Raw genomic sequence first — 12268 nt, 5'->3', positions numbered from 1 at the left:
ATGTTTTTAAAATCGTTTGTATTTCCTTGGTATTGGTTGTGATCTCTCCTCTTTCATTCATGAGTTTATTATTTTGAGTCTTTTCTCTTTTCTTTTAATAAGGCTGGCTAATGCTTTATCTGTCTTATTAATTCTTTCAAAGAACCAACTCCTGGTTTTGTTGATCTGTTCTACATTTCGTCTGGTCTCTATATCATTGAGTTCTGCTTAAATCTTTCTTATCTCTCTTCTTCTGCTTCGTGAAAATTTTATTTACTGTTCTTTCTCCAGTTCCTTTAGGTGCGAAGTTAGCTTGTGTATTTGAGATATTTCCAATTTTTTGAAGGATGCTTGTATTGCTATGTATTTCCCTCTTAGGACTGCTTTTGCTGTATCCCAAAGATTTTGAACATTTGGATCTTCAATTTCATTAGTTTCCATGAGTCTTTATAATTCTTCTCTATTTTACTGGTTGACCCATTCACCTCTTAGTAGGATGCTATTTAAACTTCATGTGTTTGAGTTTCTTGCAAATGTCTTCTTGTGATTGACTTCGAGTTTCAAAGTATTGTGGTCTGAAAATATGCAGGGGACAGTTCCAATCTTTTGGTATCTGTTGAGACCTGATTTGTGACCCAGTATGTGGTCTATTCTGGAGAAAGTTCCATGTGCACTTGAGAAGAATGTATATTCAGTTGCGTTCGGATGCAAAATTCTGTATATATCTGTGAAATCCACCTGGTCCAGTATATTCTTTAAAGCCCTTGTTTATGCAGTGATTTTCTGCTTTGAAGATCTGTCATTTTTGAAAGTCCCATGTTGAAGTCTCCTACTATTAGTGTATTATTATCTAAGTATGTCTTCACTTTGGTTATTAATTGATTGATATACTTGGCAGCTCCCACATTAGGGGCATAAATAGTCATGATTGTTAGGTCTTCTTGTTGGATAGACCCTTTAAGTTTAATATATTGTCCCTCTTAATCTCTTACTACAGTCTTTAGGATAAACTTTACTTCATGTGATATGAAGATTGCTACCCCTGCTTTCTTTGGAGAACCATTTGAACGGCAAATGGTTCTCCAACCTTTCATTTTCAGGCTGAAAGTGTCCTTAGGTCTAAAATGAGTCTCTTGTAGACAGCAACTGGATGGGTTCTGCTTTTTTATCCAGTCTGAATCCCTGCATCTTTTGATGGGATCATTTGGCTCATTCATGTTCAAAGTTACTATTAAAAGATATGAACTTAATGTCAACGTGATACCTATTCAGTCCCTGTTTTGTGGATTATTTCCTCCTCTTTCTTTTACAGAGTCCCCCTTAATATTTCTTGCACAGCTGGTTTAGTGGTCATATATTCTTTCAGTTACTGCATATCTTGGAAGCTCTTTATCTCTCCTTCTATTCTGAATGAGGACCTTGCTGGATAAAGTATTCTTAGCTGCATATTCTTCTCATTTAGGACCCTGAATATATCATGCAAGCTCTTTCTGGCCTGCCAGGTCTCTTTGGAGAGGTCTGCTGTTAATCTGATATTTCTCCTTACATAAGTTAAGAATCTCTTGTCTCTCGCTGCTTTAAGGATTTTCTCTGTATCTTTGGAATTTGCAAGTTTCACTATTAAATGTTGAGGTGTTGAATGGTTTTTATTGATTTTAGGGGGCAACCTATCTCCTGGATCTGAATGCCTGTTTCCCTCCCCAAATTAGGGAAGTTCTCAGCCATAATTAGTTCAAATATACTTTCTGGCCCTCTGGCCCTCTCAGCGCCCTCTGGAACCCCAATTATATGTAGATCTTTCCTTCTGAGGCTGTCATTTATTTACCTTAACCTTTCCTCATGGTCTTTTAATTGTTTTTCTCTTTTTTCCTCAGCTTCCTTCCTTGCCATCAACTTGTTTTCTATGTCACTAACTCTTTCTTCTACCTCAAAAACTCTTGTCGTTAGGACCTCCAGTTTGGATTGCATCTCATTTAATTGATTTTTAATTCAGCCTGATTCAATCTTGTACTGAAAAAAGGGGAAAAAAGGAAGGGGTACCCTCTGGTTTATATGCTGTAAATCCTTCAAATTCCCCTGGAGCTTTCCAGCACTGCTTGGTGAAGAACTTGCTCTTCCCCTGTTCTTCCAGTTGGCCTTCTGGGGGAGGGGCCTGCTGTGCCGATTCTCAGGTGTGTGTACCTGGGGGAGCTGCCCCACCCCCTGCCGAGTGCCAGGTTCAGTGGGAGCTTTTTGCCCCATGAGGCTTCTGTTCTCTGGCAGCCCCACCCCTCCCAGGCACAAGGTGGAACAAGGAGGAAAAACAACAATGACGGTGGCCAGATTTCCAGCTCTGGATTCAGCTCCCCACTAGTAACTGCCGCAGTCTCCCAGTTTGCACTGGTCTAGGTATTCCTGGGGCCGGCATGGGTGCACTGATCTGCACTGCTTGCAGGGCACCAAGTGGCAGGAGATTCCTCACTGTCCTGTGCCCTCCCTTCTTTCACCTGTCTCCAGGGGGAGCACAGGATCATGGGATTCCCTCGACACCCTGGGACCTGGGGTCCATGCTCCTGGAATTGTGCTCCCAGGGCCACAGCTCCCGAAGGCAGCAGGGCACAACCCCCTCCTTCCAGAGCCACCTGTTTGACCGACTGGCTTCTCCCAAGGACCCGCCAGGTGTGCACTCTAGCCCTTTACCGCGCTCCCCCGTGGGATATGGTGCTCTCCCCTCGGGCGCACTTCCTCTTTTAGTGACTCCAGGAAACTGGAGGCTCCAGTGCCCCTCCTGTGATTCTGCCCAATGTTCCTGCCAAGTGCTTTTCTGTCTGGGAAGAATCCGGGGCGGATTTTTTAAAGTTCCCGCTTCTCCAGGGCTGGGCTTTCCTGTCCCGGAGGCTCTGGCCACCGGGTTTTAGCTGGGCTCCTCGGGGTGCCCCTCCCCCATTTGATTCTTTTTCATTTAATTTTTTTCCACCTTTCTACCTTGTTAGAAGTGAAAAACCTTCTTTCTGTAGCATTCCAGCTGTTCTCTCTTTAAATATCAGGTTGGATTCATAGGTTTTCAGGATGTTTTGAAAGTTATCTAGGTAAGTTGGTCGGGCCAGGTCAGTTGAGGACCCAAACCTCCTCCGCCATCTTGCCCTGCTTCTGTCCTTCCAATGTTATCATGACCTTAGACTTGAGTGGAAGCAAGAGGGAAAAAAATAAGGAAAAATTTTAAACTATTAGAATATTTAAGAAAGATGAGATCAAAGCTTCCCTACACAGCATAGCCATTATATTAAAATGACTTCTACTTCATTGAATGGATTAATTCATGCTTTTTGATAACAAGTCTAATTGGTTATCGTTTATATATTCCAGGACTACAATGTGATGCCATTCAAAAACTTGGAGATAAGGTAAATATATTTTCCTTGGAGAGGCAAACAGCAAAATCAGCACCTAATGGATCAGAACAGAGATAAGCAAAGTCAACTAAAGGAAAAAGAAATTGATTTTTAGGTCTTTAAGACTGGATTTTATAATGTTCTAAATATGAATTAACTAATTAGCAATTTATTTTTTTCCTCTACTCTTACACTCAATTTACTTAATACAAAATAGTAATTCATTGGGCATTGTCAATTGCTGGTGTCTCCTAATCATAAACACACATGCAATACAACCTTTTCTCAACTAAAACAGATTTATACTTTTGCATCACTAAGATATTGCACTTAAAATAAATCTCTTTCTTTGAACATAGGCCACACCTGGACTAAAGAATGGTGAAGAGTTTTAGGTTTGGTGGGCTCATTCAGGTCAGGATTGATTAAGACAGTAATACAAAATACACAGGTAATAATAGCATTTAGTTATACACATATTGAATTATTTAATCCTCATAAAGATCCTATAAGATAATCAATGTCACCAGGCCCATTTTACTGAATAAAAGCTGAAAATGAGAGATATTAAAGTAAATATATTACTTAATAGTAATATAACTATTAAGTGATAGAAACAGAATTTAAACTGAGGGACTCCTGTTCTAGAAATTGTAAATTTTTTTTCTTTTAGTAAACTCTGTTAAATATAGGGCTGACTCTTCGCAGATGACATGATACTCTACATAGAAAACCCAAAGGCTCCACCCCCAGAGTGCTAGAACTCATACAGCAATTTGGCAGTGTGGCAAGATACAAAATCAATGCCCAGAAGTCAGTGGCATTTCTCTACTCTGACAATGAGACTGAAAACAGAGAAATTAAGGAGTCAATCCCATTTACAATTGCCCCCAAAAGCATAAGATAACTAGGAATAAACCTAACCAAAGAGGTAAAGGATCTATACCCTAAAAACTACAGAACACTTCTGAAAGAAATTGAGGAAGACACAAAGAGGTGGAAAAATATTCCATGCCCATGCATTGGAAGAATTATCCTTGTGAAAATGTCAATGTTAACCAGGGCAATTTACACATTGAATGCAATCCTTATCAAAATACCGTGGACTTTCTTCAGAGAGTTGCGACAAATTATTTTAGGAATTGTGTGGAAGCAGAAAAAAAACCAAACAGCCAGGGGAATATTAAAAAAGAAAACCATAGCTGGTGGCATCATAATGCCAGATTTTAGGTTGTACTACAAAGCTGTGGTCATCAAGACAGTGTGGTACTGGCACAAAAACAGACACATAGATCAATGGAACAGAATAGAGATTCCAGAAGTAGACCCTCAACTTTATGGTCAACTAATATTTGACAAAGGAGGAAAGCCTATCCACTAGAAAAAAGACAGTCTCTTCAATAAATGGTGCTGGGAAAATTGGACATCCACATGCAGAAGAATGAAACTAGACCACTCCCTTGCACCATACACAAAGATAAACTCAAAATGGATGAAAGATCTAAATGTGAGACAAGATTCCATCAAAATCCTAGAGGAGAACACAGGCAACACCCTTTTTGAACTTGGCCACAGTAACTTCTTGCAAAATACATCCACGAAGGCAAAAGAAACAAAAGCAAAAATGAACTATTGGGACTTCATCAAGATAAGAAGCTTTTGCACAGCAAAGGATACAGTCAACAAAACTAAAAGACAGCCTACAGAATGGGAGAAGATATTTGCAAATGACCTATCAGATAAAGGGCTAGTATTCAAGATCTATAAAGAACTTATTAAACTCAACACCAAAGAAACAAACAATCCAATCATGAAATGGGCAAAAGACATGAAGAGAAATCTCACAGAGGAAGACATAGACATGGCCAACATGCACATGAGAAAATGCTCTGCATCACTTGCCATCAGGGAAATACAAATCAAAACCACAATGAGATACCCCCTCACACCAGTGAGAATGGGGAAAATTAAGAAGGCAGGAAACCACAAATGTTGGAGAAGATGCGGAGAAAGGGGAACCCTCTTACACTGTTGGTGGGAATGTGAACTGGTGCAGCCACTCTGGAAAACTGTGTGGAAGTTCCTCAAAGAGTTAAAAAGAGACCTGCCCTATGACCCAGCAATTGCACTGTTGGGGATTTACCCCAAAGATACAGATGCAATGAAACGCCGGGACACCTGCACCCCGATGTTTATAGCAGCAATGTCCACAAGAGCCAAACTGTGCAAGGAGTCTTGGTGTCCATCGAATGGATAATGATGTGGTCTATGTATACAATAAAATATTACTCAGCCATTATAAATGACACTACCCACCATTCGCTTCAACGTGGAGGGACCTGGAGTGTATTATGCTGAGTGAAATAAGTCCATTGGAAAAGGACAAACATTATATGTTCTCATTCATTTGGGGAATATAAAAATTAGTGTAGAGGAATAAAGTGAAAGGAGAGAAAATGAGTAAAATATCAGTGAGGGTGACAAAACGTGAGAGACACCTAACTCTGGGAAATGAACAAGGGGTATTGAAAAGGGAGGTGGGCGAGGGTTTGGGGTGTCTGTGTGATGGGCACTGAGGGGGGCACTTGGCGAGATGAGCACTGGGTGTTATGGTATATGTTGACAAATTGAACTCCAATAAAAAAAAATAACTCTGGTTCAATATTAGGAACCCAATAAGCCCTTTTTTGAATATACTACAAGGATGGGCGATAAGAAAAGCCTGAAGGAAAATAAACCTATGTCCTGTCATTAATAATAATAATATAATGCATATTACTCTTATATTTCATTCTGTCATTAGAGCTCTTACCAATTTTCTATAATTATAAGAGTTAGATACCTTAGGTTACATTGAAATGAGTTGAGTTTGAAGTTCTCTGGAATATCCAGATGGCAGGTTTAGCAGGCAGCTTGAAATATAGTCTAAAGCACACTTATGACAATCAGTGTGATAATACTAAGAGTCATGTCATTAAGAGAAAAAAAGGTGGGCAGAGTGTTGGACGTCAAGGTACTTTTAGGAGGAAGAACAATGGAGGAATCTATGATTGACAGGAATAAAGAATCCAAGGTGTGGAAAGAAAACATGAATTCCCTGTTGTGGAAATCAAGAGATAAAAATAGTTCAAGGAGAGAGGAGTTAACAATGCCAAGTACTAAGATCAAGAGGATATAGACCAGGATGCATCCACTAAATATCATTATCTCCCTAATTTTGGTAAGAACTTTCAGGAAAATGAGAGGACAGAAATCACATTTTAAGAGCTGGAAGTGTCCGGTTATATGGACTGGAGTTATCAGTTGAATTAAGGAGAACATTAATTCTTCATGTTTGTCCTAAAAGAAGATGTAATCTTCTCTGGAATATGTAGCCAAAAAAGTGGCAGTGTCAGTAGAAAGCCAAATTTTAATGAAGTCAAAGAAGTTTTAAAAGGTTGAAGAAAGATGCTAAATATTTAATAAGTTTGTTGACAACAAGATAGGGGACATCAAGGAGCACAGAATAAAGTGCTAAATTACAGTCGGTGGGGAGGTGCAAGTCAAACTGGAAAGTAATAATGAGCTTAATTTATGAGGACTACTAGTTAACTTGGCTTAAATCATCTAATAACTAGATTTTTGAGTGTTTCAAACATTTAATTGGATGCATAGAATTTGAGATACTTGCATATTACACTGAATTTCTTCTCTATGTAATATGCTAAGGAGTAACTTAAAATATGTTTTGAACCATTAGGTAGTACCTTTCTGAATTAGTCCCTAATAGTCTAGAAAAGTTTATTTTTGAAGTAGTCATATGTATAATTAGGAAAAGTCATGAGAATGTGATTTTCTTTTCATTTTTAAGAAACATTTTACTTTTAAGATAAAAATCAAAATAAAATAAATGATAAAAGAGTAAGCATAAAGTTAAAAATATGGTTTTCACCCTTCAGAAATTTTTAAAAAGATTTCTTTATTTATGAGAGAGAGAGAGAGAGAAAGAGAGAGAGGAAGAGAAAGAGGCAGAGGGAGAAGCAGGCTCCTCACTGGGAGCCCCTTGTAGGACTTGATCCTGAATCCTGGGATCATGCCCTAAGCCGAAGGCAGGCGCCCAACCGCTGAGCCACCCAGGCATCCCTGCCCTTCAAAATTTGCTTAAAAATTTCCTTCATATATGCTACGAATTTTAGACTTTAGGGTTATGAATTTGCTTTATACCCTTTTGAAGATAGCACCCATCAACCCACAGCACTGTTTGGATCCTTAGCATCATAACATAGAATAAAATAATTATAATTTATATGTTTATTTTCATTAGTCTGTTACATCATTTAAAGTTGAGAATTCAATTAAGAACACTCTCAGAATGATTTAATTGGAAATAGGTTTTTTAGTTTGCATTTTGTTGAAAATCAGATCATTTCTGAATATATATCAAATAATATCATTTTATAGGATATTTTTCAAGTACATATTTCAAGTAAACACCCTTCTGTGGTAATATAAACTGTCATAAATCATATTTCTGAAAGTTACATGCACAATATATCATTAAATATGAGCACACAAGTAAAGTGCATGGTTTATTTATGTAATTATTCAGGAAATTCAACATTGGTTTCTAGTGCAATAAAAAAAAGGATGTTGCCAGGGGATATAAAGCACACTGCTCCATCAGGAGCAATGCTTTAATCTAGAAGCAGCTATAATTTAAGAACTGGAGGTTGGGTCTCTTCATACATCTGCTAGTTAAGATCATTTCCCTACTGCTATTTGTAGACTTTGTTTTGATTTGGAAAATTACAATGCTCATAACAGAGCTTCTTAAACCCTTTTTTAAATTTTATTTTTGTCTAAACTGTACCAACAATGAGTTGTGGCATTCTATGTTATAATTATACCTGCCATCAGAAAGTGAAAACTGAACCAGAAAATTGCAAGTTGGATTTTTTTTTTCTCCTTGATTGATTCAAACATAAACTGTGTCAGATAAAATTAGGGGGAAAATGCAGCATTTAAGGTTTTGTTATGATAAAGTCCTGATTGAGCAATCCTTAATAATGGATAAACATTTTTTTTCATGAAACAGCATAATTATCCCTTTTATGTCCTAGCAAAAATGCAAGGCAGTCACTGGAAATTGACTTAGTTGGATAACTAAGTACGAGAACTTAGAAACCACAACAGAAGCTGCCACTTAGAATTGACTTAGTTGGATAACTATGTAACTAGAACTTAGAAACCACATCAGAAGCTGTACTGCTACTATATTTAATTGCTATAATGTGCACTTGTTGATGATACAGGATTTAGCTGCTTACGGGTATCAATTTTTATGTAATTTTCATTGGGAATCTGTCCAAGGCATATATTTGTTTACAGTTTGGACAAAGACATCATTTTCATATTTTTCCATAGAAACATTTTATTCCATCTTATTTCAACATATATTGGCTCTTTCTACGTTTTATTAGAAAATGATCTGGCATAGATTTACGTTTAATTATGTTTCAAAAGTATTTGAAAGATCAGTGCACATATCCCTGAAGATTATGATTCTGTGTACATTCAAAATGAAATAGTAACACAAATGTCAATCAATAAAGACTAAGTAGGTTGGCTATTATAAGGTTGATATAGTGTTATAATGAATTAGTGAAAATTCAATAAGCAGCAATTCCACTTAGTTACCACTAGTTCAAACTTTCATATCAGTGATGTTTCTATTCATGTTGGAATTCCCTTTGTGACTGAATAATAATGGCTAAAGATATTCACATATCTTTCAGTTTTCTCAAAAATATATCATTGTGTAGCATATTGCATATGTTTAAAGGAATTTAACATGGATTTTAGAATTATGAAATAGTAGACACTTGCTCTAGATGAAACTGAATTTGGCATTCTGTATTTAATGAAAGAGTAGAAGCTCTTAAAAGGCAAGGGCTATGACTGAAAAATTTTATAGCCACCAAAATTCCTAAGACTCAATAAATGCATTTTGATTGAGAAAGTCCTACAAGTGAGATTAAAAGGTCTACTGCACATGAGTTCAGATATTTCACCCAGTTCATACTGTGTTAAGGTGAGGACAGATGCTTTAAAAATTATCAGTGTGGTACCATTCAACAGACGTAGGCAATGTTTCAGGCATGGTTCATGATGAAATGATAACAATGAAGTCATTCCTTTATTCTTGGTGATATCCCCCACCCCGATACACACACACACACTAATAAGCCAAAATCAACTAAAGCAGGGGTCCCATGTATTTTATGTGTACTGTGTAAAAGGCATGCTTACTGTATTTCATTCATGAAAATTTAATTAATGTGTACAACTGGGATATGGATAATGAGATTTGGGAAAAACTTTGTGTGTGTGTGTGTGTGTGTGTGTGTGTAGACACCGAGAGACAGAGAGAAGGAGAATATTTGTCAGGCAATCAATTTATTACAATGTCAGCCTATTATCATGATAAAACATATCTCTCTAACACATTTCAGTGTTTTCTGTTCTATTTTTAAAACTTTTTTAGTAGTAATAAAAATTGAATAAATTGAAAAGAAACACAACTTTTAGAAACTTGACACATATCAAAAAGTGTGTCACAAACCTTCTTACATAAACAAATTCTAAGAAAAAGTATGCAGCTTATTGAAGCTACAGTTGAAAAAAATGGTATTCTTAGGAAATGTCTTTTACTTCATGTTCTTATATTTTTTGTTTTTTGTAATAAACACATTATATACCTAAGTATACAGAATCACCATAAAGTCCAGAAACAGGTGAAATACATATATAGTTTTTGATCCTATATGATTAGTTAAATGATATTAAATAGTATATTTAATGTGATATCCCTCATTAGGAATGCTTAAGACAATGGTTTGTGCAAAATCACAATGGACACTGTATATTAATGCATTTCCATTAATCTCAGAACATATATTCATGATGTACTGCCTCACATAATTTGTCTCTGATTTCCCCTGAAAAATCTGTGCTAGTGGGACACTTGGGTGGATTGGTGGTTGAGCATCTGCCTTTGGCTCAGGGAGTGATCCTGGGTCCAGGGATCCAGTCCTGTATTGGGATCCCTGCTAGGAGCATGCTTCTCCCCTGCCTGTGTCTCTGCTTCTCTCTGTGTGTCTGTGTCTCTGCTTCTGTGTGTCTCTCATGAATAAATAAATAAATAAATAAGTAATCTTTAAAAAAACTGCTATTAGTATACCTCAGAAGAAGTGAAAACAATTTGTTTAAAAAATAAAATAATATTAATCTGTATTTTCTGATTTTAAAGCCACCCCAAATGCTTCAGATAATTTAACAAAGATCCTAGGTCTATTTGATGTATATATCATGTGGCCATGATCCCAGGATCCTGGAATTGAGCCCTGTATGGGGAGGAAGAGACTGCTTCTCCCTCTCCTTCTACCTGCCTCTCCTCCTGTTTGTGCTGTCACTCTCTGTGTCAAATAAATAAAAAGTTAAAAAAATATATACATATGGGTGCCGGGGTGGCACAGTCAGTTAAGTGTCCAACTCCTAGTTTTAGCTCAGGTCATAATCCCAGGGTCCTGGGATCAAGCCCTGTGTTGAGCTCCATGCTCAGCATAGTGTGTGCTTGAGATTCTCTCCCTCTGATTCTCCTTCTGCTGTCTCTCTCTCTAAAATAAATAAAATGTTTTTTAAAACTTATTTACACAAAATATCTCTACTTTATTACTCCTTGATATTGACATCTGTCTTGTGGGATTTCTTGAGACTTTATATAATTGACCTAATTGTGTACTGAAAGATGTTAGACCAGGTGCCAATCTTTGTGTAAATTCTTCATAGTGTCCATAGATTACTAAATCAACCAATAGAAAAGAACTGGTAACTTAATGTCCTTGATCTCACTGCAAAAGGGCTGGTAAACTGAGACACCGAATATAGATGGTTTGATAGTCATCAAAAAGGTATAAGAGAAAGATAACAACCACTTCATTGCAAACTTCTTTTGATTTCCAGGTGATTAGATTCATGGTATATTATTTTCTGTTGGCTTTTCCTTGTGCTTTCACTTGAGAGCAGGTTATGAGGTACCTGAAATAAGCAAGGGAATGAAACCTTTCACCTTCCCATGATTAGTGATAAAAATGTCAAATTATAAGGATATGCTTAATTAATAGAAAATATACATAGATATGTATATAAACTCTTAAATGTATAGTTTTTTTAATGAAAACTGACCATTTTGGGGGCTGCTCAGTCTCTAAATGACCAATTGTTTCTCCCATGGCCATTAACAACTTAGTAGATTGTTTCATTTTCCTGAAGCCTTACCAGAGGTCTGCTCTGTATTTTACTTCTAGGTCTAGGCTTATGCCCTCTTGTAGAAAACTGACCTCCGTGCTTCAGAGCCAAAATATAACACAAAGACAGAGTTTGGGATAAAAAGGAACAATAATGTCATTGCTTTGCCTGGCAAAGTAGGATGCAGCAGGTTATGGCCTTCAAAAATTCCAAGCCCAGAGGAAGGGGCTGGGGAGCTCTATAGGGGAATATAGGGTCTAGCTGGTTTTGGCAGGAATTGTGTAAGTGCTACCAGCCTCCTTCCTCAAGTCTTTAGGGTGGTACTGAGTTTCTGAAACAAAATGCTAAGAAGGGAGGAACAGAGGCTTACAGAAGAGAGGAAAAAAGTTACTTTAAAGTCAAGCTTCTCTAAAGCATTAGTGTTTTTATTTTTGCTCAACCTTGTACTTTTACCAGTTTCATTATAACTTTCAAATGTGACTAGACTTTTACTAAATTTTTTTCCAGGGGATGCCTGGGTGGCTCAGTGGTTGAGTGTCTGCCTTCAGCTCAAGATGTGACTCCAGGACCTAGGATCAAGACCCACACTGGGCTCCTTGCAGGAAGCCTGCTTTTCCCTCTGCCTGTGTCTC

At 37.3% G+C, this 12268-nt stretch overlaps 1 long non-coding RNA gene across 1 annotated transcript; it reads left to right on the top strand.

Moving 5' to 3' along the window:
* Window positions 1-2508: 2508 nt before the first annotated feature.
* On the top strand, window positions 2509-12203 carry LOC119868234. Its single transcript, XR_005386010.1, has 3 exons — window positions 2509-2637; window positions 3325-3362; window positions 12144-12203. It is a non-coding gene; the product is annotated as an uncharacterized LOC119868234 (long non-coding RNA).
* The last annotated feature ends 65 nt before the right edge of the window (window positions 12204-12268 follow it).

The sequence above is a fragment of the Canis lupus genome, chromosome X, assembly GCF_011100685.1.
Source record: "Canis lupus familiaris isolate Mischka breed German Shepherd chromosome X, alternate assembly UU_Cfam_GSD_1.0, whole genome shotgun sequence".
In the NCBI taxonomy this organism is placed as follows: domain Eukaryota; kingdom Metazoa; phylum Chordata; class Mammalia; order Carnivora; family Canidae; genus Canis; species Canis lupus.
The sequence above is the reverse complement of the archived record's forward strand: the minus strand, read 5'-3'. Positions and strand labels throughout refer to the sequence as shown.